Source organism: Rhineura floridana, chromosome 1, assembly GCF_030035675.1.
Source record: "Rhineura floridana isolate rRhiFlo1 chromosome 1, rRhiFlo1.hap2, whole genome shotgun sequence".
Classification (NCBI taxonomy): Eukaryota; Metazoa; Chordata; class Lepidosauria; order Squamata; family Rhineuridae; genus Rhineura; species Rhineura floridana.
In genome coordinates, this window is record NC_084480.1 from 214,793,116 (window position 1) to 214,806,241 (window position 13,126).

Here is a 13,126-nt window from a genome sequence, read left to right on the forward strand (position 1 = left end):
AACATCAACAGGGTCACCTGCTGTATCTACTGGGAACTCCCCCAGGGCATTCAGGAATCCTGTGGATTCCATTAGTCTCCTGGGGTGGACCATCTTAATCTGTCCACCACCCCTGCAGGGAAGGATCAGAGCTACAAGTCTAAACTTCACCAGGAGGTGGTCTGATCATGACAATTTATTTATTTTATTTATTTATTAAATTTATATACCGCCCGACTAGCATAGCTCTCTGGGCGGTGAACAACAGATCAATACAAAATACAATAAAATCCAATAAAACGAACCACAAAATACAGAGAATGGGAGATCTAAAACAATTACAATACAGTTTAAAACAGAATTAAGTTAGATTAAAAGCCCTGGAAAAGAGGAAGGTTTTAACCTGGCGCCGAAAAGACAGCAGCATCGGCGCTAGGCATACCTCATCGGGGAGACTGTTCCACAGTTCGGGGGCCACCACCGAAAAGGCCCTAGTTCTTGTAACCACCCTCCGAGCCTCCCTGTGGGACGGAGCTCGGAGGAGGGCCTACGATGAAGAGCGCAGCGTACGGGCAGGTTCATATTGGGAGAGGCGTTCCAGCAGGTATTGTGGTCCCGCGCCGTATAAGGCTTTATAGGTCAAAACCAGCACTTTGAATTTAGCCCGGAAGCAAATTGGAAGCCAGTGCAAGCGGGCCAGAACAGGTGTTATGTGTTCGGACCGCTTAGTTCTTGTTATCAGTCTGGCAGCCGCATTTTGCACTAGCTGTAGCTTCCGAACTGTCTTCAAAGGCAGCCCTACGTAGAGCGCATTGCAGTAGTCCAGTCGCGAGGTTACCAGAGCATGTACCACTGATGTAAGGTCCTCCCTGCTCAGATAGGGATGTAGCTGGTCTACCAACCGAAGATGGTAGAACGCATTCCATGCCACCGAGGCTACTTGATCCTCTAGTGACAAGGATGGGGTGACATCCACCACCCCCATCTCCAGACCACCCCTTCCTCCATCTGGAGCAAAAACCAAGTCGAGGGTGTGCCCTGCCTGATGCGTTGGGCCAGTGACAACTTGAGACAGCCCATTGGTTGTCATGGAGGCCATGAAGTCCTGAGCGGGAACACTAGAGGCAGCCTCAGCATGGACATTAAAATCAACCAGCACTATCGTTCTGGGCTCCTCCAATACCACAGCCTAGATGGCTTCTGCCAGCTCAGTCAGAGAAGCTGCCGGGCAGCAGGGTGGACGGTACATTAGCAGCAATTCTAGTTTTCTGTCTCCTTGGCCTGACACCAGGTGCAGGCCCTCACAGCCAGCTCGAAGACAGAGTAGTTTCCTGGTAGCAGAGATGGAAGTTCTGTAGACTACTCCTCTCCCTCATCCCTGCAGCCTGTGCTGGTGTTGAACTGAGTATCCAGGTGGGCAAAGCTGGGTCAGATCAACTCCTCCCAGCTCACCCAGCCAGGTCTCGGCAATACACACCAAATCAGCACCTTCATCCACGATCAAATCATGGATGAGTATGGTCTTATTGTGTACGGATCTGGCATTAAACAACAACACACACAGGCCAGTGGGCACAGCAGATGCACAACAAGGAACCCATCCATGAGAGGAGTGGGAGGGAGGAACAAGACGTAGATAGCATTGCCCTCGTCTTCTGTGGTAATTTGCCACCCTCCATGGCTATACTTCCCTCTACCCATGATCACTGAAATTGGGGTGGCATCACCCATGTCCCTCCTTACTAAGACTCCTCCTAAACACCTGATATGGACCCAACAAGAGCCCACCAACAAAACGTCTCTGAGCCAATTATCCCAGTAGGCGTCTGCGGGAATTGGAAACAGTCAGACCCACTCAATATTTATCACACAAGGCATATATACTCCCTCACTGTCTCACACCCAGGGAGGGCCAGCCTTCTGCCAGTTACAGACTCATAGTCTGAAGGCATCTGGCAACTTCCTCCTATAATCCAGTTCACTGCACAGGCTCTCACCCTGCGCAGGAACTACACATGAGCCATATGCCCTCCCCACTACCAACCTCCCCCAGATTGGTTAGGAAAAAAAGAAATAGAAGAGGGTAACGTGCTCGCCCTCCCTAAGGGACTCCCCAAGGGGCAACTCCCTTTGGTGTTGCCCCTTCGGTGGTGACCCCGCCGGCGGCAGACCCTCCGACCAAGGGAAGCCAGGCTTTTATGCCTCCTGACCCAGACAGGAGTTGATGCAAGAGGTTGCAAGGTTAATTGCAGCCTGTCTCTGGAGCCAGGGTCAGGCAGGGGGTCCCAGTCCTTGCAGCACTTACCAGGGACATCAGCTGTCTCAAAAGACAACAACCCAGAGGAGCAAGCAGCAAGCACCCAGATGCTCAGAAACTCACTTGCAGGGCGTGTCTTCTTCAGTCCCTCTAGTGCTGCAGCTGTTCCACAATTGATCTGAATGGTGAGAGTATATGTAATAGCATGTTGAAAAAGATTACAGGTGGGGAACCTCTTTCAGTTTGAGGGCCACATTTCCTTTTGGACAATTGTATGGGAGCTGCATTCCAGTGGTGGGTGGCATGACAGGTCAAAGTGTCAAAGCAATTACTCTCACCTTTGTATGGTAGGCTACATTTTCAGCCACATAAAAGTCAGATGATTCTATACACACATACACACCTCTGTTCAGGCAAGCAAATGACATTATAATAGTTCTGTAATTTATTTATTAGATTTGATTAGACGCCCATCTGGCAGAGGTTAGTCTGCCACTCTGGGCGACATACAGCAAAACACAAATACAGTTCATATAAAAACATAAACAGAGAGCATTAAAAATTAAAGGTTAAAACACCCCCAAAGCTGCACACTGCCAACCTAACCGCCCTCCCACGCCTGGATAAAAAGCCAAGTCTTCAAGGCCGGATGGAAACAGAGCAAGGATGGGGCCTGGCGAAGGTCGGTTAGCAGCGAGTTCCATAGTGAGGGAGCCACTACTGAAAAGGCTCTGGACCTGGTCCTCACCAGTCTCGCTGCTCTTAATGGGGGAGTAAGAAGTGAACCGTTCGAAGAGGATCCCCCTGATGAAAATGGAGGCAATCCTTTTGGTAGAGTGGGCTGGCTTCAAAAAGGGCCTTAAAGGTTAAGGCCAGGACTTTGAATTTGGCCCAGGCAACCACCAGTAACCAGTGCAGTTCCTTGAGGACTGGGGTGATATGATCCTGCCGGCAGCTGCCTTTAATCAGGCGGGCTGCCGCATTCTGCACTAACTGAAGCTTACGGACCATTTTTCAAGGAAGACCGACATATAAAGCATTACAGTAATTCAACCGAGACAGAACCAGCGCGTGTACTACTGAAGGGAGCAGATGGCTTGGGAGGTAAGGGCGTATCCTTCAGATGAGGTGAAGTTGGTAAAGCGCCACCCGACTAACAGCCGCTACCTGCGCCTCCATCAATAACTGGGAGTCAAGAATGACCCCCAAACTCTGGACCTGGTCTCTCAGGGGCAATTTTACCCCGTTGAGCACCAGATCAGTGATCCCCAGTTTATCTTGTCACCCACCAGGAAAACCTCCATTTTGTCAGGATTCAGCCTAAGCTTACTCCTGCTCATCCAATCCCTCACTGACTCCAGGCCCTTATAAAGGTCTGTAACTCTATACAGAGTAAACATATTGTGTAATTATGAATCTTTTAGCAAGCAACTTGGCTTATCCACAACATTTAACTGCAAGCAAAGTCTTTAAGCAGTTATAGTTTTGTTCAGTAGCAATACACAAAAAGTCCTGGAACACTATACACAACAATGAAATTCACAGAAACTTGGCATTGGTAAATAAATAAAATCAGAAGACCATTTCTTTTCAGAGGTGGAGATCATGGAGCTCCCATTCTCCATCACATCAAAGAAAGTACACAGCTAGTACAGTGCCTGAACTTTTTTATCTAAAAATGTTCATGCTTTATAGCTCCATAGACTTCAGTGCCAGCCTGATTGTAAGATAATCAGTGTCTTCAAAGAGCATCCACAGCAGAAGTCCATACAGAACATAACAGAGATGCATTTGAGACAGCAATAATGCATTACTTTTTCTATTCCATTCCATACAGATAAGGATAAGAAAACAAGAAATCAGAGATGAAAAAAATGCTACTCATACTTCATGTTCTCGGACAGTTTTTGATTATCTTAACAGCATAGGACTTTTCTGTGGCTTACTGCTATAACTCTCAATAGATATTAAACTATCATTATAGGATATATGTTTGGGACAGTTCTATTAGAGCAATGTATGAGATTCATAAGGAATGAAGAATGTACATGTATTTTAGGAGAGCATAAGTTGGGATGGGAAACATTCTGAATCTCTTCAGACACTGGAGATTTTTCTCCAGAGATTAAGAGGGTGGTTTAGCACAGTGCGGAGGAGAGCCTGGCTGGGAGTCCAGAGTCTGTGAGTTCAAATCCCCGCTCGTGTCTCCTGGGTGTCAGGGGTCAGCCCCATAGTGAGTGGCTCAGGAGTTACATGCCGTGCAACCTGTGCAGCCGTGGGCAAGCTGCATAGTCCCAAGGAGCCCACTTGCCCCCCAGCTGGCAGTTGTGGCAAGCTGAGCAGGCCCTAGCCAGTTGGGGAGGACTAGCCTCAGAGGGAGGCAATGGTGAACCCCCTCTGAATACTGCTTACCATGAAAACCCTAGCCATAAGTCAGGATCAACTTGAAGGCAGTCCATTAGCAAGTCACTCTTTAGAAGCATAAACCTGGCAAAATTCAAAGCATTAGTGCCTATATGTCCAATTATGGGTTTTTTAAAAATTGCATTCAATATTTGAAGGGGAATCTCAATTCTAGGTTACATTTCCAACTATTTTCCTATTGAGATGAAGACTGTACTGCACCATTCTTTTTTTGGTACTGATGATATTACTTACCCACACTTATGTTTACCTTAGCTTGGAGCCCAGCTGCCCTATGTTTTAGTCATAGTCCTAATTACTTGTCTTCCCTCCTTGACCTCTGACTTGGAATTACCTGGTCATGCCTGCTTCCTAGTCTTTTCCTTTTTGGATTGAAGGTTGATTCCACTGCTCTTCCCCTTCACTGGGTGGGATGATGATGTAGCACGCACATCTTCCGTGACTGTGGAGTTGGTCTCTTATAGATACAGTCCTTCTGGCGACTTTATAAACTATCACAAAAAGTAGGGGAGAAGGTGCTCCATAAAGAATAATACTCCCTGCAAAACCAGCAAAACAAAATACAGCATGAAAAACTAGCTTTCATGATTAAAGTTCATTGTAGTAGATGCATGTGCAGATAGATAAGATAGATAGATATACATATACACGGTTTTGTGGGGGGAGGGGTTGTAAACAGGTCAGAAGGAAAATGTTGACTTAGTGCAGGGCTGGTAAATTAGATCCAGATGGTGAGCCAGATTCTTAACTCCCCCACCCCCACAGGCCAATTTTGATAGGTGAGTGGAACTGCCCACCTGCCAAATCACATGATGTCAGGTGACTGACACCTATCAACATACAAAGGTGGTCCCCCTCTCCCTAACTTAGTATCAGAGCTTGGAAAAGTTACTTTTTTGAACTACAACTCCCATCAGCCCAATCCAGTGGCCATGCTGGGTGGGACTGATGGGAGTTCTAGTTCAAAAAAGTAACTTTTCCAAGCTCTGCTTAGTATGTCATCCAAACCTGGGCTCATGGCTTGTCTCGCTCCAGACAGATCACAATCTGTGGCCAAGGTTTGTTCTAATCACCACTCATGGTGTGTCTGGAGGAGACAAACCATGAGCCCAGGTTCAGATGACATGCTAAGCCAATCCATGGTTTAGTTCCCAGTAGTGCAGTAGAAGCAGGACCAGAGGAGGAGCAAAGCATCAGTGATCTCTCTGGAAGTCCACTTGCTTGTGGTTTGGTTTAACATGTTGCCTGAACTGGGTCAATGATTTATGTGTGTGTGTGTGTGTGTGTGTGTGTGTGTGTGCGCGTGTGTGTGTGTGTGTGTGTGTGTGTGTGTGTGTGCGCGCGCGTGTGTGTGTGTGTGTGTGTGTGCTTGTGTGTGTGCATGCATACACATGAAAACATACTATGAGATCAGGGGTGAATCTTAGATGTTAGCATATCAGTCTGATTGACTATATTATAAAGCAAATTGTGACTGAAGAAGCTAGAAAATTAATCTAATCATATATGAATTTTTAAAACATGACAAGATCTGGTTAATTTGACAACTTGGAAGAATAAACAGATTAGATTTACAGTTAATTTTAACTACATAATTACTTTAGCATCCAGAACTCAGTATGCATAACAATTATTAACAAGTGGGAAGGCTGAAGTGTATCCCTGATGTTCTTGTGTCACTTGTCTCTGTGGCTGACATGGCTGGGAAAAAGACTAGTTAGCATAAAGTTGGGAGCCCCTCTTCTAACTGTGGCCTACTTCATGCAAACACTTTTTTTTCTGTAGCTTTTGAACATTTCAAAGTGCAACCAGTCTGCATACAAGTCAATGGAGCATGAGATTTCTGAAGAATCAATCTGGAAGGAATTTTGAGGTTTCTGAAAAATCAATCTGGAAGAAATTTTTGAGAAGATTCTGGAAGTGTCAGGTAATTATAGCGAAGAGACCAGGCCAAAATGGATGCCTAACAGAACAATTTTATTGCTAAGAACAGTCTAGAACTGCAGCATAGCTGACTATCTCAGTTCAGTCAGAGTGCCACCTACAGATGGAATAGTAACATAACCGTTTTAACTCCCCATTACATTTCTCTCTCCAGCAACTTTTAAACGTAAATGTACTGCCTTCAAGTCATTTCTGACTTATGGTGACCCTATCAATAGGGTTTTTGTGGTAAGCGGTATTCAGAGGGGGTTTACCATTGCCTTCCTCTGAGGCTGAGAGGCAGTGACTGGCCCAAGGTCACCCAGTGAGCTTCATGGCTGTGTGGGAATTTGAACCCTGGTCTCTCAGGTCATAGTCCAGCACTCTAACCACTATCCCACACTGGCTCTCTCCAGCAACTTTTAGCCCTTTCAGCCCTTTCTATATACATCCTACTTTAGAAATCTAGCACGTCTGATTAATAATAGTTTTCAAAATGTACAGGTTCCCTGAAAACCTGACCAGTGGAAGCAAAACTTTGCCATTCAGCTGTCTCTTAGTCTCTCTCTCTGGCTGGATTTCAGTGGGTAGATCTGATGCTGGTTCTGGAGGCACACAGGGAATTTCACCTTGTATTTGTTTAAACTTTGGTATTAACTGTAGATGACTGGAATTTCTAATTAATTCACCTTAGTTGGTCTCAATATCATAGGATTTAGGTGACAAGTTCTGCTTCACAATGGCCGGAGTCTTGTATCTTTTTTTACTGTCAGTTTAAACATAACTGGTTCACCCAGTTTTAACTCTCTTAACATAATAGCTTTAACTGTAAAATTATATAGAAGAGTCTTTATTCTTTTTGTCTCATTCTGCAATTTTCCTTATAAGCCATTTTGGAATTATATTCTCTTCCAAGACCTGATAAGTTGTCTTAAACTGTTGCACTGAGGTGTGGACCTGTAACACATGTGTGTAAGATAACAGTCTTCCTGTTCTAAGATTCTCTTGGTTGTCTGCACCACATGTTCTGCCTCACCATTCCCTTGTTGGTAATGTGGGCTGGAGGTATTGTTTTTCAAATCCTATTCTATCTGGAACTGCTTAAAGACTGCAATTGTAAACAGAGAAGCATTTTCTGTCACGAGCTACTCAGGAATTCCAAAGCGTGCAAATGTACACTTTTTATCCTGTTAGTAACATTCTGGCATGTCATACATGCCTTCAAAATAATATCAACAGAGTCTCTGTTTAGGAGACTAAGATCTCCAAATAACCCCTCAACACACTCAAAGTTTCTTACAAGGTCCATCTTGGTACTACACTACACCTGAGGCTATCAACGTTGGATCCTCTAACTGCATATACTTGCATACGTATTAAAATGGAACCTTCTACCCTTGTAAACTTTTACCTTTTCTGCAAAGAATATCTCGATACAAATCATGAGATTTTTCAGTGCTGTTTAACACTGTGTGGTTTGTTTTGAGCAATGGTATCATCAATACAGAGGCACAGTTTCAACAGTACCCTGGACAGCTCCACGCAGGGCTCAAACTGGAAAACTCCATAAGAGTAAAGCTCAGGTGTTGCTTCAGCAACACCCATCCTTAAATAGAAGCCATGCTATGGCAGTTGATAGCTATGCCTTTAGTAAGAGGAGCCTCTTCATTTAAAGGGGTATAGCCTGCTTTAGCAGTTAGTTATTGACTCCAACAGAGTGGGGGATATTGAGATTCCACTTGGGCTTCTGAGCTGTCATGACATTGTTGGGCCAGGGGGGTACTGGCAAAGTAGGCTTCTCTTGGGCAAGTGCTTCTGGCTGGTTATATACATGTGAGTTTGGCTTGAGAGCAATTCCTTCTCCCACTCCAAATCCCAGGCTGCAGATGTCAGTATAGGAGGTGAATCTTAGCAAAATTACGTTCCTTCTGATATTACCATCACATCAGCATCTGAATCCATTTTAAAGTCAATGGACTGGGCACCAGTGTTTGATTCCACCTTACATGATGACTCTTGCTCTGTATCATCACAAGCAATAGATCGCAGACAAAATTGATCTGGACTGCCATTGGTTACTTCTCTTACTATCTTTGTATGGCAGACTGTTGCAACGTGTCCTAAGTTTTTACACTTGTGGCCTTGGCTGCTTTGGCTGGGCAGCCTGCCCCTTTGGCTGTGGTGTCTCCCGCATCTTGTGCATCTAAACTGAGAAAAACTGATATTTGTCTGAGGTTTACTTCCAGCTGCTTTTAGAGTTTCCAAGAATTCCTCCTTATGAATGAGCTATTTCTTCAATTAAGATCCTGTTTATTAAATACCTCTTCTAGGTTGCTTCCTGGTAGTTTCTGTTTTGATTTTTAATCATTTTAATATTTTCAGAATGCTTTCCAGCGTGAAAGGTTATGTTTTCCTGGATTTTCTGTCTCTTAAAAAAAATTGTCCAGCTATCAGTACTGTCTTTGATATGCTCTTCCTTTTTGTCTTCCAGACTACAGTTGGTTGTCTCATACAGGCCTCTCACAAAGGAGTCCATGGACTCCCCAGGGCTTTGACCTTTCTGCAAGAAACAAGCTCTCTCATTAACAATATTATGGTTATAATATATAATGTATTATAATATATAATATAAAATGCTCATCAAATCTGACCAGCACCCTTTAAGAACCGCTCCTGCAGTTCTCCTCAATAAAGGTGAAGCATTTGAGCATATGGGCAGTTGACATTCCTCTGTTTCTGGGATGACCACCTCCTGATTCCCAAATGCCTGGATCAGGAAATCCCCAGGAAGTCCGTCTCAACCTGGATCAGATATGCCTTCTGAACCATGCTTCAGCCCCACCACCTTTTTCCCAAAAGGTGACCACTGGTGCAATATGTCTGAAAAATTGGTATAGATATAGGACAGAATATAGGACCTTAGTATGGTAGCACTCTTGACCAAGTTAACACATGGGATTTTGAATCAAACAAATAAACTTTATTAAAAACAAGATGTTAAATGTGATAGTACATGAATAAGTTGTTATTGTCCCTATTCTACCAACCTAACCTACCCCACTAATCCCAATGAAATCTTTCTCCAAACCCACAGCTCTTCTAACTAGATGTTCTCTTCTTGATCCTTAATCCTATCTAACTCTAACTGTCAAATCCCAACAATTTTTCCCTTCAAAACTCCTCTCGGAGTTCTCACTCACATACCTGTCAGTCATACCTCATTTGCACCTACTAACATTCTATTAACATTTTCTTACCTGAACGCAATTTCAAAGCAGTTTAAAACATATAAATAATTCTGATTTTGTTACAGGCAACTTCTCTTTCAATAGCATAGATGAGGAAATTAACCATCACTCCTCCATTCTCTTTGTGAAGCTTTGTTGCTATGCAGAAATGAGCAAGCCTCTCCTTCTAATCTGGCTATTCTGTCTCTGAGGGTCTGTTAAAATTGAAGTTTTCTGGGGCTAAACATGGCAAGCAATTCTTGTAAGATGTTAGGCCAAAATGAACAACTCCATTGCTAAGGACAGTGCCATAACTGAGTGCCCCAGTTCAGTCACAGTGCTACCTATAGGTGGTACAGCAATGCAACAGTTTGAACAAGAGCAAAAAAGGAATACTTGGGGGCTAAAATATGGCCACCAGAAGCATGAGGATCAGCAAATGGCTCCTCTCCTTGGTTACTATAAGTTGCAGCTGCTACTGCTAAGACAGACTCGTAGCTGGGGGGGAGCATGGATGGGACCCCCCTAAAATGTTTCTGCTACAACTGCCGGAGATTACATTAATAACTCTGGCAAGTATCTCCTTTGTTCCTTATATTGGAAGCCATATGTTTCACTTAAGGTGTGACAGTGAGACAGATTTGAATAACAGCCAAGCTTTATGTTTTCAAAGACGGGGATCAGCCATTGCTTCTATATCTCAGAATCCTAGGTGGAACCTGATAACCTGCATTATTTAGCACAGACTAATGCCATTTTCACCTTGAGACTGAGTCTAAATGCAGATCTCATGGCTACAACATTTAGCCTAATGTTTGTACGCCCCACCCGCTTTGTGTAATATATTTTTGTGTAATATCCAGCCTGATATTTTGGAAAATTCAAAAGTTTGTTCACATTTTGGTTGTTCTAAATAAATGTATTGTCCAACTGTGGATTTTGGAGTTTTCTTCTGCTTTTAGTGGAATGGGCAGAGGCTTTCTTGAAAGGAGATGCCTCTTTTCCTTCCATCCATCTGAGGATGATGTAAGCAAGGATGATGTAAACAAGGAGTCTGTGTATGAAAGGCAGAATAGGCTGGCAGCAGGAGAGGCAGACTGAGTCAGAGAATAGAGTGTTATGACTCTGCAAAAACCTAGCAGCAGCTTGGGGTGTTGACTGTGCCCTTGAAAATTTTACTTGGAGAGCAGTAGACTTTGAGGCATCGGCGGCAACTGCTTCAGATCTCCGTTAGCAAGCTCTGAAGCAAAATAGAGGCAAGACGAATATGAGCTCATCTTTAGAGATATTCTTTGAAATTTTTTACCCTGGAACCTAACAATATCAACAACACTTATTTTTGAAGGCTATGGGACTATTTTATCAGCAAGAAAACAGACACTTTATCAGCCGGTGAGTCATAACTTTGCTTCGCACTACTAACTCAAGGAATATAATTTACCATAACAAAATCTAAGGATTCTTAAGATAAAACTACTTAGCCTTGGAGTTGACAATTTATAATTATACCTCCGTTCATTTTAGAGTTTAAAAGGTAGGGCATACCTACTAACTTTGGAATTTATTATTGGATACCAGCCAAAATTCACCTTAACATACTTTGTGATTCTATAAACCAGGCAAATCTAGATAAAACCTTATAGTTTTTAAAATGGTTCAAACAAGGAAAAGATGTTATGAACATGATCATAAATCAGACCAGGTCTTGGAAGAATCTGGGAATGGGGATCAGCAGCTTAAAATTACAAACTTCTTTTTACCAACTAAAGCGGGCAAGACAAAGAGAAATGCATCACGATCCACTGAGAAAACTCCTTCCCAAATCGAAACAGAACAACTCTGCCCATGCTTGAGTGAGGAATTCCAGGTAACGAATGACCCAGCAATTATACAAAGCCTGGTGTACGGAACATCCACAGATCCCCTTTTTGGGCAGACGCTTACACCTAGTCTGATCAACCCTCTGCTGCAGGCACCTGAAAGCAAGGAGACGCCATCTTCCTCTCTGTACAAGGACAGTGACTTACATTCCCCTTCAGACATTTTGTCTATTGTGCACGCTACAGACATCGACAGCCAGACTCCCATTTTTACTCAATCACAGCCATCTTCTGCCTGCTCTACTGAAGTTACGGAAACCACGGAACTGGCACAAATTGGCCAAAAACTACTTCTAACTGGCCAAAAATGCGTGCAGTTACAATTAGCCATCGTGGCCAAAGAGACTGAAAACATCAAAACCTTTTTGGAAGAAACAAATAACCTATTAAAATCATTTATGGAAGAACTATCCAAACTATACTTGAGTTTAAACTACACTCTACCCCCCCACAAAACAACAACACTGAAGAGTGCAAACATAAAGAAACCTCGTATTGCACCTAAAGCGAAAAAATCCAAAAACATAAAAAATTACAAACCGTCAAGGAGTAAGAAGATGAACTTTCAGAAACTTTTTAAAGTACTTAAAGCTCAACAGCAAACAGTTTCGCAAACAAAGAATTTATCTGCTTCATCTATAGCGAGAACACCCCCTAGATCCTATTGCAAAGCCTTACCAGAAAGTAAAAAAAAAGTTCAAATCTGCCAGAGCTGCTTACTCACCCCAACCCGAGGACCTATAGCGAAAAAGGCTCTACCAATAGCAAGATTTCACGATGAGATAATACAAATGGGAATTGGCTTCTCAAATATAATTCAAACAAACTTGCACTATTGAACCTTCCTCTTCTCGACTTCCCAGGAGGATCCCTCCGCCTGTGCAGCTCTGAGACGGGCTCCCGTCTTGGACGAAACTTTTTCAGTATTAAATCCAGTCAGAAGGGGGTTTTTTTGACTGGGGATAATTTCTTCCAGATAAGGAAGAAACGTGAGATTTCCCACACAGCTTTGTTGTGATTGTTGGAGACTGGAATTCGTCAGAATTGTCTGTGAAAGAAGGTCTTCCAGCAGCTTGGACAGAGCGAGGATTTCTAGCCAGCTCAGCTGAATAAGTGACCCGTTTTTTTTTCTTTAAAGAACAACGGTCTAACAGGCAAGAATTCTCCTGTCTATGCTTATTACTTTCTTATCTATACAGCTAAAGAGATTTGTCAAAGACTCAGCAATTAAGATAACCTGGGTGAGCCAAAACTTTCCTTCTCTTTTACTCACGGAATTAAGGGGGAAGAAAATAAAAATAGCCTATCTTTTTGTTATTGCAAAAAGCTGACATGGAAAATAGCATTTTAAAGATTACAACGGATGAGGGGTTTCTGATTGGAAGAGATTTTTGATTTATAAGACTTTTGTGTAATATATGTCTGGGACTATATTT

General features: G+C 43.3%; 1 long non-coding RNA gene across 2 annotated transcripts in view; it reads right to left on the reverse strand.

The window, feature by feature from the left end:
• The window catches only part of LOC133368425 (uncharacterized), a 79,592-nt gene that overhangs the window by 58,980 nt on the left and 7,486 nt on the right, over positions 1–13,126 (reverse strand). For both annotated transcript variants that reach the window (XR_009758639.1, XR_009758638.1), the window contains exon 2: positions 4,995–5,199. This is a non-coding gene — a long non-coding RNA (uncharacterized LOC133368425). The remainder of the gene's footprint in view (positions 1–4,994; positions 5,200–13,126) is intronic.